The sequence below is a fragment of the Euleptes europaea genome, chromosome 14 (assembly GCF_029931775.1).
Source record: "Euleptes europaea isolate rEulEur1 chromosome 14, rEulEur1.hap1, whole genome shotgun sequence".
NCBI classification, from domain to species: domain Eukaryota; kingdom Metazoa; phylum Chordata; class Lepidosauria; order Squamata; family Sphaerodactylidae; genus Euleptes; species Euleptes europaea.
In genome coordinates this window covers 36,194,673-36,206,393 of record NC_079325.1, presented here as the reverse complement: position 1 = coordinate 36,206,393, position 11,721 = coordinate 36,194,673, and positions in this window count along the sequence as shown.

The following is an 11,721-nucleotide window of genomic DNA, read 5'->3' as shown; positions in this document are numbered from 1 at the left end:
ATCCAGCCAGCCAGTATTCTGTCCATCACTTTTGGTGGCAATGAGTGCCCATGTATGATGGTTGGCAGGCTGACAGACAAACGGGCACAGTGCCCCTTCCAATCATCATGCTCCCCTGAAGCAGAACAGAAGGCCCTCTTATGGTTGATGAAGATTCCAAGGAGGAGGCTGTGGTGTTTTTGAGAAATGAAAGCCCACTGAGGTCCATCCATCCCCAGCAGAAGAGACCCTGCTCCCTCCCCCACCTCCTCGAATCCCCCACCTCCTTGAACCACCTTCCCCCCACTTTCTTGAACCGCTCCCCTCTGTGCCCTAAGCCACTTTCAGCAGCTCGGGTGCAGGAGGGATGTCACCGTACACCATTGCCAGCCCCCTATACTAGGAATTCTGTTCCCTGGAGTTGTGCCCCTAGTTAGAATTCCCAGAAACAGTTACGCCCGCTTTAAACTTGGGGTGTGGACAAACCCTAGAGTCAAACCTTGTGAGATCCAAGCGGCAGGAAGAGTCAGAACTTTTGGGATGCCTCAAGTGTGTGTATTCATCCTGCAAGGAGGGTGGAAGAGAAGGAGATGACTTCTGACAGTGGGAATCGAATTGGGATGGAGAGTGTGACTTTCGGAATAAAGATCTGTACTTTGTTTAGTTGGCTGTGTGGATCTCTGATATGCTTCTTTCTTCAGACCACGGGAGCATAATTGGCTCCATCACCTGACAAACCCAGGCAGATGGGATGGTGAAGGACTAACTCCTGTTGCTCCACGGGCCCTTCAACCAACCACGGCATCTGCCCAGGTTAGCAGCCCTATCGCTCCTACACTTGATCGATCTCTCCCAGCCCAGTAGGTGGCAGTGTTAGGAGCAGCGCCTCGTTCGCTGTGCTTGGAGCAGGCAGGCAAACCAAGTAACAGCAGTGTTGGCTATGAAAACTACGGAAAACTACAACGTGAACAGCGTAGCTTTGTCAGTTGAATACTATTAAAAATACATTCAAATACAATCATATAATACGATGTGCAGTTCTTACGCCATTACATGAACAGAACTGTCGTATTCTCAATACAAAAGTGAAGAGAATTAAAAGTCCATGCCCAGAACTCCTTGAGATGGAAAGGAACAATTAATCCCGATCCCCCTGGAGCTGTGTAGTGAGGTGCAGGACTTCAAAAGTGGACAAAAGTTGGTTCAAATGAACCCATCACAAGACAGGGCAGGCAGGCAGCTTGCCTTTATCCCGGGACTGCATGCTTCTTGCACCATTGCTGGTCAGCCCAGAGAAACTGCACAGAATTCTCTCCTGTTGTTCCTGTGGCCTGCCAATACATGTTTGGGAGATTGTAGGTGGGGAAATGCCATGGAAGTTTCCCAAGGTGTGTGTGTGAGAGAGGAAGTCACTGGAAAGGGCTTGAGTTGGCCTCTAACTTCAATTGCCAGCAGCTGCAAGCTGGACACACAGTGAACCCTCTTGCAAATGCTCCTTGGCTCACTGAGCTCTGCATTAGGCATGTATGCAAAGTCCTCCTCCCCCCTCCAATTTTCAGTTTTGTGTTTGTCCTCTTTATTATAATTACTACACATTTGTTTTCTTTATTCCGTTGGCTTCAACGGGAAACACATTTCCAGCTGTCGCTTTCCCCCTGCCCCATCCAGCTGGGATGAAATTCTCAGGGGTGCCGTTCTCTCCAGTGGGATCCTTCCTGCCAGGTTTCAGGAAAATAAAGAGGTATGTTTTATAGGCAATTAAATCCTTACCTGCAGAGCAGGCAGATGAAGACATTGGAGCAACCCAGTGTGCCGTTCACATCTAAAGCAGAGACATGGCGGGGTGGATGTCTATTTTTAAACAAAAATGGATTGCGTGAGTGTGAAGAGCTAAATCCTGCCCCCTCCCCCCCAACACACATATGCTGGTGCCTGAAGCATTTTCCCCCAGCCTAACCTTCAGTGCCTGTCAGTATTCTGTCCTACTTGGTGGCAAGATCTGTATAACTATGTTCATTGGATAACATCTGTGTCACTGTCCTCATTTCCCACCCTCTGACCTTCTTGAACTCTTAGCCAGACAACCAAGTGTCAGAGTAACAGGCAGATCCAAAAGCTTGCAGCTGTCACCCACTGTCATTAATTTTCTAATCCACGTTAATTATAATGAAGTTATAGTCAGATTAGTTATATTGAAGAAGGGGGAGTGTTCCATTAAGGTTTAAATGAGGAATATGTAACCAAAATGTTATTACTCTGCATGGCTCCACTACTCACATGAACACATGAAGCTGCCTTATACTGATGAACCCTTGGTTCATCAAACTCAGTATTGTCTACTCAGACTGTCAGTGGCTCTCCAGGGTCTCAGGCAGAGGTCTTTCACATCACCTACTTGCCTAGTCTCTTTAACTGGAGATGCCCGGGATTGAACCTGGGACCTTCTGCATGCCAAGCAGATGCTCTACCACTGAGCCACAGCCCCTCCTCGTATCACTTCAGCCCCACTTTGGAGTACTTTTCACACACACACACCTCATTAGGTTGTGAGAATTAGAAGAGTTGGTTTTTATATGCTGACTTTCTCTACCACATAAGGAAGAATCAAACCAGCTTACAATCACCTTCCCTTCCCCACAACAGACACCCTGTGAGGTAGGTGAGGCTGAGAGAGCTCTAAAAGAACTGTGACTACCCCAAGGTCACCCAGCTGGTTTCATGTGTAGGAGTGAGGAAACCAACCCGGTTCTCCAGATTAGAGTCTTCCGCTCCAAACCACCGCTCTTAACCACTACCCCACGCTAACTCAATTAACCTCAGCTCCTGCCACTTATGGGCCCTGTCACTGAGCCTAGGTATGTCATGGCAGAAAGTGTGTTGAGAAGGGAATCCTGGGAAAGGAGGAACCCCAGGAGCAGAAGCAGGTGCACATGAAGCTGCTTTATCTCATCAGAACATACATCCACTGTAAGTCAGTTACTGTCTCCTTGGGCGGCAGCTGTCCAAGGGCTTGAGCAGCAAAAGGCCTGTCTCAAGACTGTCCCCCTGGAGATGCCAGGAATGGAATCTTGAACCTCTGCCATGCACAACATGTGCTGTACCACTGAGCCATGGCTCCTCAGAAAGTCCCTTCTATGTCCACTGGCCCAGCTACCTGAATATTGTCTCCTTTGATGGACAGCAGCTCTGCAAGATCAGAGGCAGAGAAAAGTCCTTCCCAACGCTTGCTGAGAGTTATTAGCTGGAGGTATCAGGGACTAAATCTTGGACCTTCTACATGCAAAGAAGGGTCTCTGCAACTGAGTTATGGACCCTCCCTGGCCAAAGAGGAGACAACATAGTTGTGAAGCTAGAGGAAAGGCAGAGCATGGTGTAGCTGTGGAGAACAAGCCTCACTCTGAGGAAGATAGGATAGGGTGGATATTTTATGTTCTCTGGAATCTTCATTGCCTCATTTGTGGCCAACAGGCTGTTCCTTGACAAAGAAATTAGCTGGATCCTTTCCCTGGGTCTCCAACAAAACGGTGACATTATTCGCCACAGGTGATATTGTCCTCCCTTGGTTCTAATCTGGTCACAAAAAGGTCCAGTGTCCTGCAGAAGGAAGATGCAGAATAAAGTCACACCTTCAAAATGAGAACAGGGGGATAGCCCAGTTGGTTAAGAGGGCTACAACTAGGGTTTTTTTTTTCTTGAGAAGTTAAATTTGTTCTCATCCATGCTAGGCTTTGTAACAGCCTTTGAAGACTGTTCGGAAATTCCAAATGCAATAATATGTGGCAGCAATGTATTATAATACAGGGAGTACATCATGCCACTTTTATAAAAAAAACCTCTTCTTTACTTCTTGTTTGCTTGCAATTCAAAGTGTTCTAAGCCCTAACCAATCTGCAACCTGAGCACTTGAAGAATCACTGCTCTCATATGAGCCTGCCTGTCAATTAAGATCAGCATCCAAGAACTGGGTGTGAGGATGATCAGTGACCAGAGGCTGAGCCTTTTCTGTGGTGGCACCTTGACTATGGAACACCCTCAATTTGCCAAATGTCTGACCTTTTGTGCCTTGGGTGCCAGAAGATAACCTCTCTCTTTCCCCCAGCCTTCTGCTAACGGCATTGTAAATTCTGTTTTGTTTGGGTTTCATTCACGCTTAGACTAACCCTTGCTGAAATGGTTTTAAGCACCCTGTTGAAGTTGTTTCACTCTGCTTTTTCATGCTGCTATTTTTGTTCTGCCATATCACTGTACTGATTTTTTACCGATATTATTAGTTTTATAATGGATGTTTGTGGGTTTTTAAAAAAAATGTTATAAGCCAATTCAGGCATATTTTATAGAGTGCAACTAGAAAAAATCCAACTAAATAAATAAATAGCTATTTTTATATAGATGATTGAGACTCTCCTCCCTCTGTATTTTTCATGTTCCCAGAGGCCCCCTTGGCCAGCCAGCTCTGAGTGTACCAGTGATAAGAAAATCAGGGTCATAGAGGAAATAATTTCATTCCTTGGTTCATGCGTTTTGCCCTAAATTGGACAATCCAGCCAGTTGCCAAGACTTCATGATCTAAGACCCTGGCTCCTAGACCACTGGGTTGTCTGGCCTGTTAAAAACACAATTTAGGGCTGGTTGGAAGAGGCAGAAAGAAACTGATAGTCCAGCCACCATTACCTGTTCTGGTTGGCAAGAATAGTCTATCTGCCCACTGCAAGAGGTCAGCTCGCTGGACTTTTAATCAGATTATTGTGTATGTACTGACTGGGTTAAAGGGAAACAATTCCTACTGATTGGTTTAAAGGGAAACAATTCCTACTGATTGTGTGGTGTGATTGAATCAAGGGAATGAAGCTCCTTGTAATTGCATCAGAGGAAACCCTGGGCAGCTTGGAGTTCCCCAAGGCCCCTGAACTGTATGTTCCCATTGGCTACTGGGGTTTCCCCCCCAAATCATGGTTGTGGGGGGAGTGGCCGCAGGCAGCCAAGCGGGCATATAAGCAGGGGTCTGGTCACTATAGCTAGTTCTGTTCTGCCTGTTCTTAATAAAGCGTTTGCTGTTGGAACCCCGTCTCCGTTCTTCGTGTATCGCCCACGTGACTTAACAGTGGCATCGAGGATGGGATCCGAGCGCTGATAGGCAACCCAGCTTATCTCCGCTGAAATCACTCGAAGGCCGGTAAGCAGCCCCGCTCACTTGCTGAAATCACTATCACTGGGGCAGGTCACCTTGGGTGTTGCTTGAAAGGTTGGAATTGAAACAGTTCTGTGGATTAACTGAACAACGTTTAACCCTGGTTGGGGCAAGGGCCTATGTTGGCAAGGCACACGGATGGTGCTTTAATAATTAGGCCACTGCCGCAACCTGGGCTCCCTGGTCCGCTGCCAATGAGTATGCAGCTTCCCCACAGAATTAGGTCATTTTTTACCTAATACACTGCTTGATGTATACACACCCTCAAGAGCCCAGCATGTAAAAGAAGGTGAGACATGGAAGCCATGTTCTAGTATACAAGGAATAAACAAACTTACAGAGAGCTTCACTATACTAGAAGGGCTTTTATACATTTTTTACTGTTTAGAATGACAGAATTGCCCTGACCTGGATGGCCCAGGCTAGCCTGATCTCGTCAGATCTCAGAAGCTAAGCAGGGTCAGCCCTGGTTAGTATTGGGATGGGAGACCCCCAAGGAACACCAGGGTTGCTGTGCAAAGGAAGGCACTGGCAAACCACCTCTGTTAGTCTCTTGCCATGAAAACCCCAAAAAGGGGTCGCCATGAGTCGGCTGCGAGTTGATGGCACTTTATACACACACATGACAGAATTATATTATTAGGATGTGTGCTAAATTATAACTCTATGACGGACCACTGAGGAAGGCCTTCTCAGGCCGAAACGCGTTTGGTCCTTTTTGGATCCTACTTTGGTCAATGTAAGATTGTACATCGCAGGTGTTTATGTTTGTATATATTGAATGTGAAAGTCTTGCCTATGCTAGAGGCCTTGTGTTTTTAACTTGATTGTCCACCTTATTAAAATTTATATATTTGTAATTTTGGCATTTTTCAGCAAAACCTCTTTGGTTTGGAATCAGCATTTTGCTTGAGTTCCATTTGGTCCCCCCCCCTCTTTTCGTGCTTTAATAATTAGGCTAGTGCCAGCACCTGGGCTCCCTGGTCCACTGCCCATGAGTATGCAGCTTCCCCACAGAAGGACATACTTACCAAGATCCAAGGCTGGCGTTTCTGGCTGCAGAGCCACCTCTGTTGGGTCCTCAGGCTGAGATCCAGGGATGTGCTGAGATCCAGAGATGCTCTGAGATGCCGCCAAGGAGATCCTTGTGTGGTATGGGAAGAGGTGGATCTCGACCATTACAGTGGGCAGAGCCATGCACCAGCTTGGAAGGAAAGATTTGGAAGTGGGCAGGGCTGCTGGAATACCCGTGGTCCCGTTCCCTTCTGGCAAAGTAGCACATCTGATCTGTGGAAAAATGTAGGCCAAAGGAACTGGGGTGATGCTGAGCATTTGGCAAGGAGACCCTCATCGCTGACAGAAGCAGCAGAGAGCCTGTTTTGCTCTTCCGGGTGAGAGGGTATCACAACTTATAAGGAAAAGTGATTTGAATATGGTGCAGCACAGGTGCAACCCATTGCCTGTATGCCAGCACATATAACTGTTGTTTGTGGTTGTTACCAGCCTCACCCTGCCACTCCAAAACTCCTTGGTTGTTGCGTTTCCTTACAATACTGTTTGCTGAACGTTTAACCCTGGTTGGGCAAGGGCCTATGCTGGCAAGGCACACGGATGGTGCTTTAATAATTAGGCCACTGCCGCAACCTGGGCTCCCTGGTCCGCTGCCCATGAGTATGCAGCTTCCCCACAGTGTGTGTGTGAAGTGCCGTCAAGTCGCAGCCGACTTATGGCGACCCCTTTTTGGGGTTTTCATGGCAAGAGACTAACAGAGGTGGTTTTGCCAGTGCCGTCTTGCTCACTCTTTCATTAGAGAACCACAACAACCCCAGTTATTCCTACTCCTACGAGTTCCTTACCCTCTGCTCCGCAGACGCTGGCCTCTGGGGATCAACCTCTTTTCCAGGGGCTGAATCTGGGTGTCGAACTATCCCAGGTGGATCCGAACTGACAGCGCAAAGGACAGCAGCACCCTCCTCCTCGAAAAGCCCGCTGGTCCAAGATAATTCGTTATCAGAAAGCAGAAATTCCAGAGGAAGACCCCCACCCCCTTTGCCAGGATTGCCCCACAACAAGGTGGTGGCAGGAGGTTGCTGCCACAGGCTTTGACCTCAGCTGGGCTTCACAAACTTGCCAGAGGCAGCAAGGGCTGTTGGAGAAAACAAACTCCTGTCCCTTTAACAGGCATAATAGGATGTTATTTACCTCCATGCCATGATAAGCGTCAGCTGCTCATTTCTACACGTTAAGCCGCTATGAAAGGGACAAGACATTTTACTCCAGGCTCATTGGCAATCTTACAGGCGGCGGGAGCCTTACCTGTTCTCAAGCACCTTGTCCTGTGCTTCTAAGCAGTAGTGCCTTCTCCGGGGTTCCAGGGTTCTTTGGGTAGCTGCAAGGAAAGAGTCGGGCATGGCCATGCAGCTGCCGATGCATGGTTAAGAAATAGCTTGCAAAACTTGGCAGGACATATCCAGTTAAGCACCAGAAATAGGCCCAAGACAGTGGCCGAGTCATGCACTAAAAGAGAGATCCCTTTGCCCTTGCGCAGCTTTGAAAGTGGCAGTGGAAAGTATTTTGGACAGCAATGTGCATTCCTAAGAGCCATCATGGAATGTTTAGGCACCCAAATGATCAGGGCCCTGCATGGCTGATCTCCCACTGTGGAGGAATAATGAGTTAGGAGCAAGGACAAACCACTTTTACAAGTCTGGGATTCAAAATCTGAGATGTCTCCCAGGCGGGACTCGGCCCCAGCATTCCTTCTCTTAGAGAATTCTGCACACTCTCAGATGCCCATCACTACTTCATATAATCTGATAAATTTTTGAAAACAGATTATGTGGCTTAGCCTGGCAAACCTTATCTCCAACAACCCTGTGAGGTAGATTAGGCTGGGCTGAAAGAAAGTGACTGGTCCAAGAGCATTCAGTGGCAGAGTGAAAAATTGAACCCATTTTTTTTCCTGGTTGAAGTATGGCTCTCTAACCATTTCACCACCCTGTCTCTCTTGCAGAGGTCTCCCTGTCTCTCTTGCAGAGGTTTTTGGGGCGGAGCCTGAGGAGGGTGGGGTTTGAAGAGGGGAGGGACTTCAATGCCATATAGTCCAATTGCCAAAGCGGTCATTTTGTCCAGGGGAACTGATCTCTATCAGCTGGAGATCACTTGTCATAGCAGGAGATCTGCAGCCAGCACCTGGAGGTTGGCAACCCTAGATCTTGCACCTCTTGAGTGGGGGGGAAACCTACAGGCCTGCCTCCAGCTGCATCTTCCCAGGCTCTTGGCCTGCAGGAGTGGTGCAACCATGCTGGGAGGGGTCACCCACAACCCCCCCAAAGTAGAGGGAAAGAAGATCAGACTAGGATTGCCAACCTCCAGGTAGTAGCTGGAGATTTCCTGCTGTTACAACTGATCTTCAGCCGATAGAGATCAGTTCACCTGGAGAAAATGGCCACTTTGGCAATTGGTCTCTGGCACTGAAGCCCCTTCCCTCCTCAAACCCCGTCCTCCTCAGGCTCCACCCCCAAAACCTCCTGTCGGTGGTGAAGAGAGACCTGGCAACCCTAGACCAGACTCTTGCCACTATTTGCATCCATCCTATCTGGGGTTGGGCAGCTGGCTTCCTGCTCACTTCACACAGGCGAGGGCTACCCCTTGCTTGGTCCTGATGGTAGGGATGACAATGAGGGGGCAGTGATTCTGTGGCCTTCTCCTAGACTTTCGGCCAGGGTCCCAGAATCACTAAAATCACCCCTGCTGGCTTGGCCCCAATTGCTAGATCCCCACTGTGCCCCAGAAAAGCCCCCCCCCTTTCTCAGTTCAGAATTGCCCTCACTTGCCTTCACTTCTCCTTACTCTCCTCTGGAAAGAATATACCCCCATGAAGATGAAGATCAAAGCCAAACAAGCCAAGACCCCCACAACTATGGGGATGTCATGTTTCTCCAGGCCTGGGAACCAGCTCCAGTTGTTGGGAGGGGTCTGCCTGCAAAAGAAGAAATAGAAAGGTTATTACAACATGGAGGTGTTACTTCCATTTTGTTTAAGGGGAGGAGGGAAGAGAAGTGATATCATGCAGTCAGCATCTCACCCAGAGTTTAATTTGGGTAGGGAATTTAATTTTTGCATCCTTTGTAAACCAGGAGGTAGTGCTTCTGACTGCATCTCACCTCCTGCAAACCACAGCGGGCCTCTCATACCACTTGGATGGCAAAAAGCAAGCATGGGCTTTATCAGCATTAAAGAATAAAAACCAACCAACTCATGGAGGAAACTCAATTAAAAACAAAGCACAGTCACTTCTTTTCAAGGCTGCTTGATCTTGGATGGGGAGTAGAAATTAAGAGAAGTGTGTCCCAGAGCATGGGCAGAGTGCTGCTCTGTGCCCCACTGAGTAAGCCATAACTAGCCCTTACTGCTGCACATCTGGAAGGAGGAGGAGGCCCTCTTGGGTCAAAGCAGCCAGAATGGCAGGTTCTGGTGTCAGAAAAACCATGTGACGTTATCTGGAAAGTAGCCATTGCTGGAGCAGAACAAAACCAGCAGCTGGGCCACAGGGTAGCACTTGAGCAACCAGATCAACACGTGGGAGCCACACTGCCACAATAGAGATTGGGGATTGTGGGTAAGAAAGAGGGGCAACGAAAAGGCCACAATCTACCCCACCAGCTCCCCCAGCCTCTCCCCTCTCTGCCCCGTACCATGCCATCCCCACATCACCTGGCTGTCTGGTGGGGCTCGCCAGAGGTGACCTGCGTAGTGTTCTCCATATCTGTACGTGTTGATAATGTTAAGGCCACTGTTGAGTTCCCAGCACATGGGCCACGGACCGTTCCTGGGTTGGTGGAAGCTGGAGTGCGCCGCTGGTTCCCTGATGGATCCGCACTCTCTCACACAGATGCTGTGCTGCCCTCTTCTCCAAAGGCTCCCGCTGCCTAAGCTCGGGCCAAGTTGCTTGGCATGGGTGACAACTGACCTGCTGTGAATTAGAGACTAGAGATTTTAAAGGTGCAGGTGAGGTCAGAGGAACTGGCTGGCCTCTCATGGTGTCACCCGAGCCACGGCACACCCAAATCAGGATCAGGGGGGCAGGTTGCAATTAGGCCAGGAGCCCTGCAGCCAGCACACTGCATGCGTAGTTCTCAAAGAAATGGGAAGGAACAAGAAGGCTAAGGTGGGTCCGGTAATAACACCTCACATTTTCTGAATGCATTTATAAGGAAGAGAGGAAGGAATTAAGGAAAGCCGCCTCCGGCAGCAGCCATTTTGTGGTGGTGCTAAGGTTGCCAGGTGCCTCTTCGCCACCAGGTTCCTCTTCGCCACCAGCGGGAGGTTTTGGGGGCAGAGCCTGAGGACGGCAGGATTGGGGGAGGGAAGGGACTTCAATGCCATAGTGTCCAATGGCCAAAGCGGCCATTTTCACCAGGTGAACTGATTTCTGTTGGCTGGACATCAGTTGTAATAGCAGGAGATCTCCAGCTAGTACCTGAAGGTTGGCAACCCAAGATGGTGCCCACCACTCTGGGTCAAATTTTGAAATGTGCCCAAAGGCTTCAAAAGGCTGGGGAGCCCTGCCCTTGGTGATCGCCCAGGTGCGCCTAGTGGAGGGGTTGGCCCTGGAAAGCAGATTGCCAGTGGGCTTTACCTGCAACATTCAGTTGCAATGGGACTTTCCCAGTCCCTGCAGATACTTTTTTTTCTGTCAGTAGGGTTGCCAACCTCCAGGTATTAGCTGGAGATCTCCTGCTATTACAACTGATCTCCAGCCGATAGATCAGTTCAACTGGAGAAAATGGCCGCTTTGGCCATTGGACTCTATGGCATTGAAGACCCTCCCCGAACCCTGCCCTCCTCAGGCTCTGCCCCCAAAATCTCCCACTGGTGGCAAAGATGGACCTGGCAACCCTACCTGTCAGGGTTCTTATGAGTTTTGCATGTGTTTTTGTTAATGTAGGGGAGAGAGAGTGCACAGCGATCCCTCCCAGGAACACATACAAACCATAAAACCATCAACATGCTCCAGTCCTTTTCTGGCAAATCAAAAGAGCACAGATTGCTTATGTGAGACTTTGCTGCTCCGGCTGCAATGGGACATTGTGAGCGAGTAACTCCCATAAAGCAGCAATGAGACAGCCGGCCTCATTCAAAGCCGGAAGTCACAATGAAGTATTGGCCAAAGAGGTCCCTTGAATTTCTAGCAGCTGGGGGGTACGGGGCCAGGAAGGAAGAAGTGACTTAAGTGAAAACTTTTGGAATGAGTCCCACTATCATGCAATCACATTCCAACTGCTTAAAAATCCACCGTCCTGGTCAGTACTTTATTGTGACTTCCGGCTTTGAATGAGGCCGGCTGTCTTATTGCAGCTTTCTGGGAGAGTCGCCCACAATGTCCCATTGCAGCCGGGAACAGCAAACAGTCTTGCATAAGCGATCTGTGCTCTTCTTACGTCTCAGAAGAGACTGAAGCATGCTGATGGTTTTATGGTTTGTTATGTAGCAACTCCCCCCCCCGTGGAGGGATCTCTGCGCTCTCTCCCCTACATTAACAAAACACATAT